At 41.5% G+C, this 19769-nt stretch overlaps 1 protein-coding gene and 1 long non-coding RNA gene across 7 annotated transcripts in view; one reads left to right on the forward strand and one right to left on the reverse strand.

The window, feature by feature from the left end:
• LOC127584643 (paired box protein Pax-2-like) overlaps window positions 1-9996 on the reverse strand; it is a 173951-nt gene extending 163955 nt beyond the window's left edge. For all 5 annotated transcript variants that reach the window (XM_052041480.1, XM_052041481.1, XM_052041478.1 and 2 more), the window contains exon 1: window positions 9841-9996. The gene's annotated coding sequence lies outside the window, so the exon portion shown is untranslated. The remainder of the gene's footprint in view (window positions 1-9840) is intronic.
• On the forward strand, window positions 6676-15257 carry LOC127584645 (uncharacterized). Of its 2 annotated transcripts, none has more exons than XR_007958414.1 (4): window positions 6676-6936; window positions 12014-12146; window positions 13724-13790; window positions 14990-15257. It is a non-coding gene; the product is annotated as an uncharacterized LOC127584645 (long non-coding RNA). The 2 variants fall into 2 exon arrangements; XR_007958415.1 differs by lacking the exon at window positions 6676-6936 and adding an exon at window positions 10123-10256.
• Window positions 15258-19769: the final 4512 nt, after the last annotated feature.

Genomic DNA, 19769 nt, shown 5'->3' on the forward strand with positions numbered 1-19769 from the left:
CACACATTCACACACACACATACACACTCACACACACACACATACACACTCACACACATTCACACACACACATACATACACACTCACAAACATTCACACACACACATTCACACACGCACACATTCTCACACACACACACGCACACATTTACATTCACACACACACATTCATACACACATACAGATACACATACACATTCAAACACACACATGCACACACAGATACACATTCAGACACACACACACAAGCACATACATACATTCACACTGTTCACGTACATGGACACATTCTTACACATGCACTGCTCACACTTCCCACACAACCCCTACTCCCCCTCTCACAAACATAACAAATCGGATCCAGAGGCTCTGTTTTATTGGGGGAGACCGAATTAGGATATTGCTCTCATACTACTTCAAGGAGCATAGCTAAATGGTTGTCCAACGAAGATCATCTCTACAGAATACCTCTATATCTATATCTTCCTGTTTATTCTTCAAATCTAGTCTATGTATTCCCGTCTATTTTCAGTCTCTCACTGTACATCTGTTTGCTTTAAACAGATTGACTCCGTATTAAACCAGGCACTTCCAGGGAAGGATATATATCAAACGACAACTATGATGCCTTCACTCTCTGTGATGCTGTGTGTCTCTTAGGTTGGGTTTACCGACGTGTCAGTGTAACTGGATTATTTTACTCAGTCCACACCACCCCCCCCCCCTCCTCTCTCCTCCACCTCAACCCCTTGCTGGTTCACCTGAGCTGTCTGACCCGTGCTTGTATGTTATGTACACAGGTGGAAGGTGGAATTAGATTGGCTGACACTTTAAAAAAGAACTGTTTGAGGGCACCGGTGTTTACACATCACACTTTAGCTAGTTTCTTTTTTTTATTATTAATGTTTTCTCCTGGCCTTTCACTGAGTGGATGGGTAACGCATTAAGTAACTAACTCGCTGCAATCTCGCGGTCACACAGCACGGTGATTGGAGTGACCATGCAGAGCTGGCAAATGTTAATTCTGCACTTAGCCCATCCCGAGTTGTTGCATTGCAGAACTCATTGCAAAGATCCTCCTGAAAGGGGCGGTTATTGTGTTACTTGCAGAGTTCCCATAGCAGAATATATCAGATGTCAATTTTATTTTGGAAGATTTTTATCCGTCTCCCAGCTTGGCACGGTTCTGAGGTGTTTTCTCCCCCTCATGGATTTGTGTGTCGAGCCGCCAACCCTTCTGTAGGTGGCGCTGGCTTTATATTTCTCGGGCCTGAGACCTGCCTGGTTTGGGGGGACTTCAGAGCTGGAAGCGTTAAGACATCCTTCAGCTCAGCACTCACTCTCCTGGGACACAACTGAAACTTTACTTAAAAAAAACTGTCTGAAGCACTGCCCAACAGAACTTTGTTAAATCTTTCTAGGCATTAATTTAGTACCGACTGTGAATAAAATCGCTCTTTGATCTCTTCCAAATGAGAGATTATTCGATACTAATGTGTATGCAAACTCTGCTTCGGCACTGCTGTTATATTGAATTAATTTTACTACTTTCTATTGCGACCCTTCTTGGAATCGAATCAATCGTCTGATTTCTTGGTGACAAATTATTTAATCTATCATCGCACTGCTTGTTTTCAAACGATTTTCCGTCATCGTGCGGTGAATATTGTAATTGAAATCTTTTCTTCGCGGGTTGTCTCCACCCCCCCCCCCCCCAGCCCTCCAGCACCTCTGTCTCTCCCCCCCCCCCCCCCACACACACACAAACACACAACCGCCCCATTTCCCATACTTGAAGTAATTTTAGTTTGCAAACAATTGCCGCTTTCACTGTTGTGCTTGAAAGGTGCCGGCCCTTCAGACCGGTGACCCTCCGAGATACAGAACGAGACACAGGGCAAAAAATACCCTAACGTGAAACATTTTCTGCAAACCACAGTACATTGCCAAACTTAAAACTTCCAGGCGTTCAGTTCCGTCTTAAGTTTTGATTTTTTAAAACATGTACAAAATATAGGGAAATTCAAAATCGTGCACCAGACCAATTTTAATAAAATATAATAAATAACTAACATAAAATAGAAAACACTGACTTACGCCATGGGTGGGGTGGAATTAAGCCAATTTGCAATAAAGGGAGATCATTCTTTTCCAACGATTCTTTTCCTCCTGGGAGATAGTATGTTAGGATATAAATTAACTGTTACATGTTCCCCCACTAAATGTTAGGGAGGAACTGTCATCCTGTTAAACAGGACATTCGAGTTGAATCTGTGCAAATTCATTTGATATAGCGCAGGAGTTATTAAAGGCTTGAAATGTTAATGGAGGGGAAGCAAAGAAGATGGTCATTGTCACTTAAAGAGTAAAAAAGGAGCTGCAAATCGGAGCGGCAAGGGGGACACGGATTTATACCGTGAATCAAAAAAAAGGACAAATTGGTACAACGTGTCATTTTTTTCTGCAATTTTCCAGTGGAAAGCGGCGCCGTTGTTCCGTCTCTCTGAGAACCGTGGATAGTTGCAAACATTTTCACCGCGCTGTTAAACTATCTGTTGCCCCCAAAAGCGCTGGTTCCCCCAGAGTATGATGCTTAATATTGTCGCTGTTAAAAGTATCAATGTTTCCATCACCCGCAACAACAAAAAAGTAACACTTTATTCAATGCAGGGAGGAGTCAACAATATCCATTAACTGCACATCAGTCCTTTACTGATATTTCAGTGTCCCACTCAAAAAAAGACCAACTTTACAAGGCGATGTAATATTTTGATTGTGGTGCCAAACACCAGATTAGTAACCAAAAGGAGCGCCAATACCTCCGGAATGATTCCAGGTCATAATAATTCATGTATTACTCGCTGTATAATAGTAACGCAAAGCAATGATGAAGTGATAGCAACCAATATAATTTTCAGTTTAAATTGCAAACTGCAATGTAAACGGACTCACTGTTGGGACTCGACCCAGTATTAGTGGACTAGTGTATCTCTAACTAAAAACAAATGACTTGATCAATTGAAGAAGGGGAATAAAGTCTATCATTTGAGGAAGAATTGTGTCATATCCTTTGGATAAGAGGTGGGGGAGAGTTGGAGGTTTTGGGGTGTAATGCTTGGATAACCCCGCTCTTCACTCTTTCATTAACCTATTTCACAGGAAGCCCCCTCGAATCATTTGCACTTCAAAGAAGCTCGCCGCCTCGTCCAACGGAAATTAAAGAAAAATAAACTTTTTGGAAGAGGGGGAGGGGTGTGTTTTCAGAGAAAGGGAGAGCAAGGGTTCTGGATGGAACCTCTGGATCAGCCCCTGTATCTCCGAGGTCATTTCATTTCATTTTATACACTATCCGCGAGAGGCAAATCCCTCGATTATCTGCTTTATTCATACTCCCCTTGTCCGTTCACTGTTTAGCTCTATAATCGTGTTACGTGTAAATATATTGGTCCGATTTGACGCCTCTCGGTGTTTACACACAGGATTACCCGCGGCTGTATCTTTGCCTTTGATCTGGAGTTACGGATCTTTCAGTCACAGATCAAGTGCCAATCGTTTAAAAGTTGAATGTAGAATTTGACATAACACTGGGAGAATTAACTGGAAAGTTGTGTATAATTTGATTACAGTATGTGTATGTGTCTGCTATATGAAACAATGCTTTTAACTTGAAGCTGTTCCAGATGAAAAAAACATTTCACTCGAAAATTACATTTTGTTTTACATTTTGATGTATGGTTCAGGATTCTAACGGTAATGTTTATAGGTAACCCCGGCGGAATGAGATGACTTGGAAGTCGTATGTTCAAACTGTTCATTGTTTATGGACAATAATGTGCAATTTAGTGTGAGCTTGTGTGTGTGTGTGTGTGTGTGTGTGTGTGTGTGTGTGTGTGTGTGTGGGTCTGTCTGTCTGTCTGTCTGTGTCCCTGTGTGTTCCTCTGTGTGTGTGCGTGTGTGTGTGTGTGTGTGTGTAAGGGAGTGGGTACAAGAGAGAGGGAGAGAGGTTGAAGCAATGTTGGGGCGTTGTGCAAATTGTATTCTATCGGTCGTGAGGTGAGATTTCTCCAGGCAGAAGAGTAACGATAAAATTTAATATTAAATAAACTATATTCATACATGTCTATGCTTTGACACACTTGTGTGTAAGCTATGTCTAAACAAACCTCTAATAATGATCTAAGCGATTCTGTTCAGATGAAGTGAAATATGAATCTGTGCTGGGCGGGGAAGGAGTGAACAGAGGAGGCTGGTTTATCCTTCCGCTTCTTGCTACGGTTGGGGTTACTGGCTGACCGTATTTTGGAGAAATTGAGGCGTTCTGCTATGAAGAGTAGAGGCATCGGCTGCAATTTCACAGTCCGAAGAACATTTTGCCTGAAGCAACGTTTTTTTTTCACTTTTTCTCCCTCCTCCCTTGTCTCCGACCCCTCCCTAAGACTATTGCCTTCTTACCTTGCTGTGTTTGGCTACGTGCACAGTTCAAGAAAGAGGAAGCAGGGATAAAATAAATGTTTTATCCAATCTGGTCATGCAACATCGGTAATAGCCTATTTTCCCTTATTTTTTGCATCCGCCTGCTTTGAATGTTAATAGCGCACGTGCAGAGTTACTTTCTAGACATCCCTCAATTAACATTTTTCCTAAACTGCTTTAAGAAGCGTTAACTTTTCTTTAGATGGCCTTTTCTGGGGCAAAATAACGTTCCAATTTCAACCCTTGCTGGTTATCGGTAGTTTCGGGGTAAGCAGATCGGTGCACCACGTGAGAACTTGGTGGGCATTTTAGTTCTTTATAAACCTTCACACCTCCCAAGTTTAAATGTTCCTTTTTAAAAAACTTTATGTTATGCAAACTCTGTGAAACAACAATAAAACTACCGACTTGGCGTTTTTGGGAGATTAACTGCATTTAGCCTGCCGGGGTTTACAATGTATTGTCCTTCCACAAACATTTAATATAAGGCAATGACATAAACAAAATAATTGGCAGAGCATTTGTTTCTGCTAACGCATTAAGCAGTTCCATTTGCTAAAATTAAACCGCAAAGTGTAAATGGATGTTTGTTGGTCTCGACACCGTTTTTTTTTGCTGCCCATTCCATTCCGCCCCTCAGTTTAAGGTGAGCAAGTCATGTTAACCGAGACAGTCAAGGCTTTGGTAAGACGTGGATACTGAAGGCACCTGTAGCGAGACTGAGGGCTGAAACAAGACACAGGCTCAGGTATAAATACCAAAAATTATATTGGAGCTCACGCGCGCACACACACGCCCATGCGCGCGCGCGCACGCACACACACACACACACACACACACACACACGCATACACATACACACACACACACATACACACACACACACACACGCATACACATACACACACACACATACACACACACATACACACACACACGCATACACATACACACACATACACGCATACACATACACACACATACACACACGCATACACATACACATACACACACATACACACATACACGCACACACGCATACACATACACACACATACACACGCATACATACACATACACACACGCATACGCATACACATACACACATACACGCACACACGCATACACGCACACACGCATACACACACACATATTCATGCACAGACATAAGCACACGCATATACTCAAACAAATATTAGCAAGAACACGTTCAGGCATAATAAGTTCACAGTCTTTCCCGCATTCAAATTGAGAAATGCACAAACACCAAATACATCTTAAATAAAATCACACCTACAGGTCTTCACAGGCGTAAAAAAACACGCGTGTAGGTTTACACAGATAAATAGAATTGTAGCCGAATTAAGAGGCATGACACCAAGCGTATCTACTGTTTCCCACACATCTAGGTACAAGCACAAACATACAAACATCCAGACACATATGGGCATTCACTCAGATAAAGGAACGTCATTACACACACATAACACAGACACGCGGGTCCCGTCTCCCTCTCCTCCACGCTGAAATATACTTCGCCATGTATTAGCTGGGAAGTTGCTTTAGGATTATTCTCTGAATCTGGACATATAGTATTAATATTTTGTTTTGAATTTGCTGATGGGCTCGTTTTTCTGGCTGGAGGTTGAAGGCAAAGGAGGGAGCTTTCAATTAAGAGAAAATGTTATATAACGCAAGGATGGTTGGTAAAGAGGTAATAATTGTTACTGAAGGCTAAAAGTCAAGAAACAGCGAATTACACATAGGCAAGTGACCCCCAGAAAAAGAACAATGAAAAAAAATATTAAATCAAGAAAACAAAAGGAAGTGATGGTTTAAGAGATCAGAGTAAGAAGAACGCGGGTTGTTCTTTCTGGAAGAGAGTGCATTCTATTTAACACCTGCACTACATGTACAAAAGCTTTCAACAATGTGCCACTGATTTGAATTCCATTGTCCTAACTGCTCTTTAACAGAAATGGAAGGAATATGTCATCCATTAAGGGAAAATATGAACCATTTGGCGAATTATAGAGTGTGTTTGGCTTTGGAAACATTTTTTCACTAAGTCCGGGAGTACTGTTTTGGTTAGCGGATAATTGGTGGGAAAATGTAATATGGGAATTGGTGCTTATAGAGATTAAAGCCCCCCAAAAAAGAGTGTTGACGCCTAATTAAAAGCCGTTTGAGCGAGTGACAGAAATCCATTGGTCTTTAGCATCAGCTGCTTAACGGTTCCTGGTGGCTGGCTGGGGCCAGGAGCCCCATTCGGAAACCGGGCTGGATAGCTCCTCGCTGAGCCTGTGCAAACGGGGGAACGCCGGCCTCTTTCACTTTCCCCTTCCAGCCAGGTGCACGGTTAGTCAGAGTAACTCAGCCGGCAGCTCTATTTCAGTCCAGCTCCCAGTGTCGGAGGCAGCTTTAAGCGATCGATGTATTTAAGCTTCTATAGGACCTGCTGCCAGTAGGTGTGAGTTTTGCCATATAACCTCGTAACTATCTTGCTACAGTTAATAGAACATTTCATTGCATGTAACCCGATATATTGACGCGATGATTTACCATTTAACGGGGTAAAGTAAACGGTTGCTGTAAGATCGTGTTTGGTTAACACGTCTGTTTTAACAGTTGGCGAACGTTATAAAGGAGAATTGATTCATTAATGAATATAAATTGATAATTTATAGCAAAAATTCATTATAAGCGGAATGTATTTGACAGCACCAGGTGTTACATATTGAGTACGATATTGGTGATTGAAGTTTTATAAAGGTTGGATAAATAGAGAGGCGAACGTTTTATTTATGCAGTGTTTTATTTCCGCCTAGAAAGTTACCTTGTGCCACAGAAAGCAACCAAAATGTAAACGGCCGAGCACGTTTTATTTCTAGTGGAAGCTTGTCAATCAATCACCTCTATCGATAGATCAGTCACTGTGTCAATTAATATATCATATTAGAACCTTGCTGGGATTATTTATTTATTTGTGTTTTTAAGTGAGTCGGGAATCGAGAGGAAAGCGGTTGTGAGAATGAATTCAATTTATTCGTTAGCGTTTAATCAAAATAATTGGTGTTATCGTGTCGCTTCACCGTGCTTACAATAATGGGGATCCAGGCATTGGCCGCCCGCCTGACCGGCAGGAACCCGAGGAGATGTGCCCTGGATTTAAATCACATTCTATGTATTTCTAACAATGTGTAGAGGTTTTCATAGAACGCTCTGCGCATTTTAAGATATTATTTTCCTGCTTTAGTGTTTAACGCTGTGTGTTATACGCAGCAGAAAGAAATAAAAAAAAACCGAGATTATTCACCATTGAAAATAATTGCCACACAGCTGTGACTTCGTATTTATTTAAAATTAATTAGCGTCACGTAACATCAACCCATCTCGGGTTGCTTCACTGAAACGCAACATTTTTTAAACGTAACTATATACATATATTTCGAATTGTAAGTTTGTTCTTGTAAGAAAAAAAATACGAATTGAGCCAAAGTTTGGCGTTTTAAAGATACGGGTCCACGCTACTCCGGTTGAGAAAAGAATTACAATATGTTGCTGCCACAATTTAGACAATTTTAAGAATAAGGTCTGGTGGGAAACAGAAATTGAATTATAATGCATTTTTAAACCGAAATAATTATAGACGTTTGATACTTGGGTCAAGTGGTCAGACTCCATGAGTTTGCATCTCTTAAAATATTAAGTTATTGAGGCACATTTATGCAATGTTCCGATTTAATGCAGTGACCTACATCTGCCTTAATGAACACGCACACGCACCGACATAAACACACACAAGTATGCAGCGGGTGTCTTTGAGTAAACGGTGTGTTCGCTATCTTTAGCTGCTTTTCTGGATGTGCGGCACTCACGGGGCATTTGTTGTAAAGTGAAGTTTAGATCTGCAGGAATCCCCACCTCATGTGGCCTCTCCTTCCGGGAGAATAGCCGCAGCAAGGCAAGCGCATCCAAAAGACAAGCAGCGTTTGCAATATCGATCGAAGCAGACTCTGGCCGAGAGCTTCATCATCGCGCTCAAAAAAAACTCATTCACAAAACCTCTACCCTAACAACTGCCGCTCTCTCCCAGGAAGGAGGCGCCTTTCATTTGCTCTTCCGTTCCTGGAGCTTTCTTTAGAAAAACAATCAAATGGCTCAGACTAAATCACAACTATCCAATTGCAAATAAACAAACGGGATGGTTTTAATAGTAATCCTCGGGGCTCTAGATTTGGCGTCAGTACAGATTGCATATTCATAACGGATGTTGAACCGAGCCAGATGGACAATCAGTTTAATTGTACACTCGACACGATCGGAGATTGATTTTTTACTTGTTTTTTTTTAATTTTGTCATAATTAATTAGATCATTACAGCGGTTCTGCATTGGTCTTCTAATTTGACTTTAAAGAGGACCAGCCATCTACCGTCCAGTTACTTTGCAAGTTCCTACCGTAGAAGTGCCTCAAAATTCTTCTCTGAAATCTCTCAAAATAAAAAAAAGCCACCCTTGAGACGGTGATTTGTTTGCTCGGACTGTGGTAACGGCTGGGACACCACCAGCTTTACTCACGACTACCTATTGAACTAAACTTAAGGGGAACGTGAGAAATCAGCACATTCCCACTAGCGTTTTGATCCGCGCTGAGTAAGAACCGAGGGAAAACTAACCACTGTCAAAAGTCCACTAAAAAATTAAAGTCCCACAGTCCCAGCAAATTTGTAAAACAAAAATAGCACCGAGATATGAGCGGCAGAGCGAAAAAAAAGAAAATACAACGTAAGTTGCACAACGTGGTCTAAATAAAGCCTCCAAAACATTTGGATACAGGAAAGGACAATAAAAATAATGTGCGGATTCTGAAGTAATTGACCGGTGCGCCTGAATTTCAACACAACATTAAATAGAATAGTGATTAGAAAAAAAAGTCATTGCGGTTTAAAGGAAAAATCAATCGGTTATACTGTACCGCCATTTACCCTTAATAGAGACAAGGGATCACAAACAGAGCTGTAAATCCCTTTAAGGCGACAAAAACGGGTCTAATTTCATCATCAGACATAGAGCTGCGCCAGGTAGTCTGAGCCAAGCGCCCAATACTCGAAGACCCCGCGGAGGTGTGAATGAGCCGGCACGGGGTGGGCCAGGGAGCCCTGGCGCTCCACTCCGTCTGTTGTGATGTTACAATGTGCCGGAGGCAGGAGGAGCACCGGTCCCCGGCTGCCCCGCACTCCAACTCCCCTGCATAAAACAACCCTCAAGCTTATCACAGACTGAAGGAGAGAGAGAGAGAACACAGAAGCAAGCACACCTCTCTGGCCCAGTTCAAATAAACAATTTGACATGATGGGTAAGCCTACCTGATCGCCCTGTCTTGCGAGCCATGCAGAGATTTGCTTAATGGTCTGTTCCCCGACGCACCCCACTAAATCTTTGCGGGCTCTTTAACTTTCTCGCTGGCTTAATGCGTGCCTCTCTCCCCTGCTGCCGTGGGGTTCTTCCTTTCCCTTATTAATTTGCTGCGATATTCCCCACCCCCTCTACCCACACCCCGTGTGTCCTTTTTTTAATATCCTTTCGCGCTACCTACGAGCGACCGAAACTGAATGGTAAGTATACCAAAGAGGAACTGTAGAAAAGAAATCTCAGCAGCAAGTTGTGCGGAGATACATTTGCACAGTATTGGTACAGGGAGCAACTGATTGATTGGGACAAACGGATTTGAAAAAACTATCCAATTTCCAGGCGGCCCCTGAGCCAAGTAACAAAAGGGCAGGTAAGAAGTGGATGTGGCTGAACATGCCGTTGTCCCTATTACAATGCGAAGCAGAGATTCGCACTTTAGATGTCTGTTGGTGGTCAGGCTGTTTAACAACTGCCTAAAAGTTAAGGAAGGGAGGCGTGGAAAGGTGGGGGTGGGAATGCTGGGGAAAACGGCAACTTTAGTGCATTCGCAGTATGGGACCCGCCATTGCCGCAGTTACTTTATTGAAACAGAGCTGCTGATTGGCTGCCGGCCACAGTCAACCTGCAGTTAAAGGGGAGGGCGGTTGCACCAACTTACCGCCGCACACCTCCCAGATACCGAAACACGCAGTCAATATCCCGCAGCGCCCTTCCAGAGCAGGCTCACTCCTCCTCCCCAGAGCTGATGCCTCGCTCCCGAATAACTTAGACGAAATAACATAAATGATTACTAAACATAAATAGTTAATACATTTCAAATTAGAAACAAAGAAATCGAATACTGCAATTTCCCAGAGAAAAAATGAAGTGATTGCTTTTCGCTGGAGGATCAGTGCTAATAGCAGAAATTTATACAACCGGCTCCCGCCAGTCACTGCTTTGCAAAATAACATTCATCCTGGGAACATGAGGCATGGTTGGAAACACAACTAGAGTTCGAGTTTGAGTTAAGGTCGGCATCAGAGCTAGACTTCGTGGAATGGTGTTCGGAGTTGGGGCGGGTGTGAAAGTTGGTGTTAAGGTTAAGGTTTAGGTTGGAATTTGGGGTGGTTAGAGTCAAGGTTGGCGAGACACAGTTAGAATGGTGATAAAACAAATTAAGGTCGGAAGTCTTTGCCTTTAGAGGGGTTAAGATTGTATGTGGGTTTACGGTTGGATTTGGTGTTGGTCTAATTGGTGCTTGGGGTTGTGACAATTAGGGTTGCTGTTGTGTTGGGAGTAGAGATGAGGTTGGGCTTGTGTTCAGTCCCAGAGATGAAGTTGGGGACAGGTTCGGGATTGGGGATGGGGTTGGAATGGAGTAGAATCAGGATTCCAGGGTTGGTGTTAACCACGAGTAAGGTACTGGTAGCTGTTGGATTTAAATTTGGTGTGATGGTTCGACAGGTATCTAAGGGTTAGGGTTGAACCAACTCCCCCTCAAACTGGCTACAGAGGTGAAAGAATCAGACATTCTTCTCTTTTGTAGACTTTACACTTGTGTATGTTTTAGGAGGTTTGATTGTAGCAGGCTGTCCAGTCACTTCTGCCCGGGACTCTGAGTATTGATCCCTGCCCTCTGTGACAACATTCGCCGACACACAGACGGAATTAATATTCTCCCTAACCTGATTCATTCATCTTTTTGAAAAGTGAAAACGAAAGTCAGTTCGTGAAGGGTTAAAGTTCAGAGCTGTTCCTTCCTATCTGGGCAAAGTTATCGACACAAAACGAATGTCAGAACCGATAGATGATCCGCGTACTAAATCGATGCAAAAACGAATACACAAGATAAGAGCAGGTTGAGAAAGGTTGAAAAAACCAAACGTTGACATTACTTTAAATAAAACTAGAAGCAATTTTAAAGAGTCTTGGGAAGGTCAGATACTTTTATTTGAGAAGTGATTGTCCGTTCCCCAACTGAAGACAAGCCCAGGGAGTCTGCCGCGTTGCCCGTGCAGTTCAAAATGTGATGCAAGTTTTAGAGGAGGTTTATGTCCATTTTCTCCCTTTAGTTCAGCTGGTTTATGCTCAGCTGGTGGATGTACTGACCGTCTGCATATTATGGCTATATGTTCTCTATAACAGAAAGACTGTGACGCCGTGGAGGAAATCAGCTCCCTGCAGCTGAGAGCGGAGAGCGAGTTCGGGGCGCGTCTGAGCCTAAAGTCGGAGCGCACTCAGAGCAGGCCCGGTTAACACAGCGTTCCAACTCAACCATGTATGCACCCGTGAGGAATTTAATTTTGTTCTTACATTTACTCCACATATTAGAAAGTAAATTGCAGGATATAAAAAGTTGCGTGGGAAATTGATAACCGACAAGTTTTTATTTGTTTTCTAAAACAGCAAGAACTGAAATTGCCATGTCTCTTTTCCTGTTTGAGGACATTCGTTAAGATCAGCTCCAGGTTATAACAGTTGTTTGTAGTCGCACCGGTTGGTGTTAATAATGTCTGAATGTTCTTTACTGTATGAAAATAAAGTGTGCCGGACAAGAAACATACGAAGAAACCACACTTATTAGTACATATATCAACTTTTTAAAAAAGTTGTTAAAATTTCCGTCCTAACTTCACCGACTACCTACAAATTAAAAGATTATAAAGTAAGTATCTGGTACAGACTCCCCGTCATTAGTCCTTCACCCATCCTGGCCCCTACCACCAACCCTGTTTATAATTCCGAACGAAATCGGCCGAGTAAAATATTTCGGATTCCAGAGAGTTCAGAAGAGCGACCGCAGTGACGGACTACCTCAGAAAAGTCGACGAAGGTTACGTTTGTGTCAAGGAATCAAATAGGGAATACAACACAGGGCACACACACGCACACCTTTTAGCCAAAATGCTATGAATATGCGTTGGAAACACTAGTGCATTAAATGGACAAATATAGCTGGCCAATTCATTTTGATTTAATAATCCCTAGTACCCGGTAACAGCCGATGATAAACCGCTTTTGCAAAAAATTTATAAAGACTAAATTACAGAGTGAGCAAAATGTAATTAATAGATTTAAATTATCGGAACATAATCTATGTGTGAGAGAAAAAGAGTTTGTGTGTGTGTAAATCAGATATAGTTTTAATGAGAGATGACAATCTGAAAATGATTTCTTCCCCTCTGCCTGGGTATGTAGATGTGGACCCGCTGATGATGAAGGAACACTGCAGCCCGCAGGTATCAGCAAATTATTAACGAAATATTTGCATATGATTTGCAATTTAATCAAGGATTATTGTCACACGGTAAACCTGATATGTGAAACGTGATAAATTTAATTCAACTACGCAGAGTTTTAGACAAGGAGAAATAAAAAGTATAATCAGCCGTACTCACTGAGAAGTGGCCAAAATCTAAGCAATATTATCATATGTGTACCGGAAACGGAGCTGCAAAACAGCTTCTTGTTTCGGATTGAACTTGTCGTTTAAAACCATTAATTACTCGCGGAATAGTTTTGTTTTAAAAAACACACACACACACAGACATGCCTTTTAAAATATTTGTTTTGCCCATAAAACAATTTTAAAGGGTATTTTACTGAGATTCTACGTCTTAGTGTTTTCCAAATATCACTTTTAACTGTTTCTATTGAATATTGTCTCCAAAATATTGCGCCCAAAATATGAATCATTAACGATTTCTTGTAAAATCTTGCAAAACAGTTTTATATCTGAAGTGATGATAAAGATTGCTACAGGTTATTCGGGTATGTGGCCAGATGGGGCAGTATTATAAAAAGCGACGATGCACTGTTAAAGTTACTGTACAATATTGTTCTCTTCCCTTGCAGGTCCCTCTGTGGCCAGGATGTGATTCAGCGGTTTGGTAGGGACAGCGTCGATCCGACACCTGCACAGGTGAACCAGCAAGCGGCTGGAGAGGGGCTGAGGTGTCGTCTCCATGACACCATAACCGATTCCCAAACAACTGCGAACTTTGCAGCTCAACTTTGTGAGAGTGTTGTGTTCCTCGAGTTTCTAGTTCATTAACTCGCGCTTGCATTGCATCAGGCTAACTTAGTTCTGCACGGCTTCACCTGGGCCTTTACAAGACAGCATTGCAGAGACACAGGTTCTCAGACTGGGGCACCTGCTGGCAGTGGTCAGCGAGGACATATCTGGAGAGAGGCGTCAATCAATGTTAACAGGGGAGACGTGCGGAATAAAGTTGAGCACAGTGTGCGCGTTTAGACCGACACCACTCCCTATCGCACGACTCGCTCTCTCTCTCTCCGTGTCTATTTTACCCCCTCTGTTTTCCCTCAGTCTCTTTCGCAGTAAAGCATGCCAATTTAGTAAAGAGCTACTGATTTAAGTTTACTGACACGGGGAGAGAATCCAATCTCGATGCGGCACCTCCGTTCTCCTGTGAGTGCTTTCCAGTCATACGGGTGGTTAGCTGAGATTTGTAAGCTTGCACCTCGGGATAGTTTTAAAGAGGGGAATCAAAGCAAGACAAAAGCCACAATACTGCCGCAGTTTAACTCCCCATCTACCGTGTGTTTGTCAGGAACATGCACGCCGCAAGCACTGGAGATTTCGTTCTCCTTTCAATATTGTCTTGGGTCAAACTGATGAGGGTGACCACAAAGGGAAGTTGTTGAGTAAAATAAATCAGAAAGAAATGAATTGGGCGCACGGTGCATTTTATTCGTTTAAAACAAGACAATTATATAAACAAAGGATTAATAATCAATATCGAAGAGATAGGAGTTTCCAAAGACTGCTACAATTAGTTAAACAACACACGTATACTCCCGTTCATTTAATATGTAAATATATGATCAAAGCAGCCGTGCCCTGTAGTAATTAATGGCGGGGGCCTTTCTAATTTTGATTTTGTAAGAGTTTTGTTAATGAGAAAGTGGGCACGTTAATAATGTATTCATTGTATAATGAAAGCCCAGCCGGTCATTAACAGATGCATCGTATTGCAGATACAATACTCTAATACACCTATAGTCTCAGAGATTGAAACTTCATGACGCTGGCGTGTTCGATTTCGGATTCGTCTTGTTCAAAGAGAAAGTAATTTGCTTCCCTTGTTCCCTGTTCAGTTTTTCAGGTTTGAGCGCCCAGAACCCAGCAAAGATCGATTTCTGAATGAGCAGAAGTTCACCTCATACACCTTGAAACTACTGGGAGAGATAACATCACGGAGGCGCACTTCATTCCCAAACTGTTAGAACACGATTCCCACGGTGGGCTAGCCGGCCGGACTTGGTTAAGTGAATAAAACTCAGAGAAAGTGCATGACTGTTTAACAAGGACACTCTCAACCTATAATAAACAGGGAACATTAGTGAATACGGTGATGATCAATAAATCGTCAATTTGGGATGAATTCATTGTTGTTTTCGAACTTTTTAAAGTGCTCATGGATTACTGTATTAGCCCCAAATATTATCCAGGGAGTAAAATGCGGGACAGGCTGAGAACTGCGATCCGGCATTACTTGACCTTTGAGTTCCTCGCTGAGTTCACCGCGAACAGCAACAATCGGGTTTTTTACGAAGATTGATCTCCACACAATCCAGACCGTCAAATTTAACGGAATCTAGAAAATTAACGGTCCGTGTGACACCATGAGACGGGAAACTATATCCTTCCCAACCCACTGCAGAGTGATAGCACGCCACACAGCTAAACTTCACGGTTTTATTTGGTACGCCACTTGCATATTGAGATAGGAAAAGTGAGTCCCCTGCATTTAAGAAGGGTAATTTAAGAAGTTATAACCAAGTTTCATGGACAGGAATAACTGACCTTTTACAAGCTACCTCCTTTTCACCGCACACTAATTTTATTTCCAAGACACTCTGCACTTTAGAACTCAGACTCCGCACGTTCCAATGCCAGGGACACACTCTGCCCAACAAATATTTACTACAACGAACTTGCACAATGTATTCCAAGCTCCTTAAAACGCGTGTGCAATTTCACCTAAACATTAAAACCTCCCTTCATTTCGGTTCAGCCGCTCAATATTTGAGCATCAGTGTCCCTTTCTCAACTCGAATCATCACATATATTTTTTCGGTGATTTCTAATCACTTACAACTTTAACGGGAACTGATGTGTAGCTATCGAGGGGGTGGCCTGCCGCTGTCTTGCCATAATCATTTATCCTTAAATGAGAAATGAAGTTTTCACAAATTTAATTCAATAATCCTTACGCCCGCGTGTGAGTGTGTGTGTATGTGTGTGTGTTTGTGTGTTTCACGGCAGATCTCGGATGATCGCTAATTACATTGTCCTGCCTAGGTCATTGATTTCATGTTACTGTACTGAAATTCTGCCTGACATGAAATATTAGCAGCAAAAACGCCACTCAGCTATTTAAGCATGCAACACATTGTAGATTACTGCAGTTTTTATGGTCCAGAACCGAAGATGTCACGCATGTAGCCTACGTTACAGTAGGAAACGGCTCAACGAAGCAGCTCCGTGCCAGTTCTATTTAAATGAATGTGCACAGCAGTAAAAAGAGGAATGGAGATAAATGCTGCTTACATCAAACCTGTATGAGTTTAAACCCCAAATCATAATAATAATTAATATTTCTATTAGTAATTACTATTTAGGCGAATTGCTACGTGCGCACGTACACGAGTTGTTGTATTCGTATTTATTACATCCAAGTCAATATTTAAACAGGTAAAAGTAAGTACTTAGCATGAAAAAAATGGAAATCCATGCAAATATGTATGATACGAAGGGTTATTTACTTGATATTTATATAAGCTTTTGTGTTATTCTTAAAACTTTGAGTATTCCGTTATTTAGTTATTTAGACAATTAAACCGATTTTGGTCACCTACTACAAGGCGTGCATTCATCACAAAAATCAGTGTTCCAAAAACAAAAATAATTTCCAGTTACTGATCATTTTTCTTATTAATTTTAATTTGCAATCGCGGGCGTTAGATGTTCGTGAAATCTGTGTTTCTTGAGTATTCACCAAAGATTTATATTGACTGGAATCTGTTCCGTTGATTTCAACAGAAAGTTTGCAAGAAATCTAAACGTCTGCAGCGTAAGGTGCTGTGATCTGCATTTTGTTGCAGTTATGCCCTGCGTACCTTTGGAAATTCAGAGATTGACAACCCACTTTAAGGTTCAACTTCAATGGCTGTAACACCAGAACCAGTGCGAGACCAATGACCGCTCACCGTGGCGTCCCGCAGAGAGGAAAAAAAATAGTCCAAAGTAGTCCCAGGAGTAGTGATGAAATATATGGTCGCCATAAGCTCTTTTTATGTTGAATTTCATTGCATTCATGTTTTATTACAATGAGATTACTTATGTTTTATAAGTTATTGGGACTGTTAATGTTCCTGCATATAGGTTTTACAAGCCCCTCTTTGGATTTTTGTATTCTTCCGCGTCGTTAATTTCAGTGGGAGCTCCTCTTAATGGGATCGTGGTTCCAAACTTCTGTCATTAATCTATGCAGTTTTGGAGCGACAATCCTATATTTCATGTGGGTTAGAGAGTGCAAGCACCTTCAGGGGGCAGAAACCGATACAACCATCAGGAGATGGCACCCAGACGGAACTCCTTCTACTTTTCCTTTATCTGAACGTGTCATCACTTCTTTCCCCAGTTCTATCCAGAGCCATCCCCGTTAAAATATACCAACTTATAAAGAGGTTTCAAAACAAACTTTCCTCGATTCCCCACTCTCGTGGTAATGTGTGGCTTGCTCTTTCTCTCTCTCTCTCTCTGTAATTGATTCACCGAAGAGCGAAACTCACCATTGACCCCATCAAAACCTTCCACAATTTTGTAATCTTGTTACTTCCTTCTTGTTGGCCTTTTTATGTGCGATGCTTTGAAATGATCTGGCTGAAATGTGTCCAATATAAAGGCGGTACAAAGGGGAACTTACACTGGATCGCTTTAAAGGGGATAATGGGTACACAACTCTCCAAAGAAAACAAGGAAAGCTAGACTGGGTCCCACTCTTCAAGGGCACATTCAACAAGTTCCATCAAAGTTATCTCAGCTCCCGTTCCTTTCCAAACAAACGTCACTGAAGTTTCACTGCTTTGCAGTCCTGTAAAGTGCTATGGCGAAACACATTTACTACATTGAACTGCTAAAGGGGATATAATAAAACAAGTTTCACAGTAGAAGTCATTGCACCCTGGGGGCTGGTACAAGTGACATTTTGCAGGGAGAACGGGAATGGGCCAAGAGCTGGATACCCAATCTGTCATTCCCCAGAAAATTATCTCTGAACCTTTGTAACTGCACAGTCTGTTTTAAATGATTAAACAGGATTGATATCGAGTTTCAGTTAAACGAGACAACCTGTTTATCTCGAGGTTAATTTTTATTCGAGATTTTTAATGAGAAATGTTGTTCTTTTCGGCATAGTGCTTCAGCACTGGGTCATCATCTCACCTTTCGTTCAGTCAGAATTTACGCATAACAGAGTGTTGAATGAGAGGAATAGTCAAATTTGCAGCGGGTAATTGAATGGGTAATTGACAGACAATAGAATAATCTGGTAATCCAGTTCATGGTTCTGAACTCATGCCCATGATACACCAAAATTTAGCATCAGTGTAACTTGTACCTACAGCAAAGAGCCCCTGAGAGTGAATCATTCTCGGATTCCAGTAAAGAGTCAGATAAACAAATCAAGAATGATCTTTCACATCCAAAACAAATTTCATGACAGTGATAATAAACCTGATTCTGATTCTGAACCATTTACACCCTCAGAATATGCCACCATGTTCCATAAACAGAGCATTATAGTTGAAGAATAACCATATGATTATAAAGGTAAATATGGAAGCAATTTCCACAAAGCATGATTCCTCCAACAGCTAACCAATGCAGGAGAAGCTCATCTGTTTTTCTTTTGGCATGAATTGCTTGAAAGGGAATGTTGTCCAGGACACTGCAAGAACTCCCTGTTCTGTATTCATCAGTTCAATGGGACTACTTCAGGCCCAGTGGGGAAGCAGGTAGGTTTTCAGTTTAACTTCTTATCTGAAAGAATATTCATTCTGACAATTATAGATTAAATGTATAAAAAAAATCATCCAGCCATTCAGTTCTGTTGGGTTGTTCACAGAGCAAAATACTTAAAGCTACAGGCCATAATCAGTTCATCGGCTTCGATGGTTTACACATGGAGTAGGGTGAAGGAATCTGAGATACAAACTGGGATCTAATCCGGGGGTCAGATTGATAACATATAGAATAACAGATACCTGGTAGCAGTTATGATCAAGAACCCATTAAATGGACAAAATGATTTACATAAAACTGTTAATTGTATAATCCTGCTCCAACTAATAGAACTACATTTATTGGGAGACAGTTACGGTCATATTTTCATCCTGTACTCTTTTCAAATTGTTAGCCTGCTGGAAGTAATGAATCACTAAATTAATCCAATGTGATAATGAAGACTCAGGACTGAGACAAGCTGCAGTCTAATCAAAGCATTCAAATGGTTTATATAATTAAATAATGACAACAAGAGGTTCTGATTATTTACATGTGGAGAAAGTGTGTGAGGTATAATTTGCTAACCAATGGAGACGCTCAGTAAATTACTCAAATTCAAATTATGGGAAAACATACTCACTTCACAAGAAGATATGTTGAGCACAGATTTGGCCACAAGTCGAATATTACATTCAATTCTAGTCACCACACTTAGATTTACTAGAATGTATTTATTAGAATGATTTCAGTGATAAGGGACTTAAGAGGGCTGGAAAGATGGGAGAGGTTGGAACAGTACTTAGAGCAGAGGAGTGTGAAGGGTCTAGAGACAGTGATTATTCCATTCCCAGTGGGTTGTATATATGG

This window comes from Pristis pectinata, chromosome 30 (assembly GCF_009764475.1).
Source record: "Pristis pectinata isolate sPriPec2 chromosome 30, sPriPec2.1.pri, whole genome shotgun sequence".
NCBI classification, from domain to species: Eukaryota; Metazoa; Chordata; class Chondrichthyes; order Rhinopristiformes; family Pristidae; genus Pristis; species Pristis pectinata.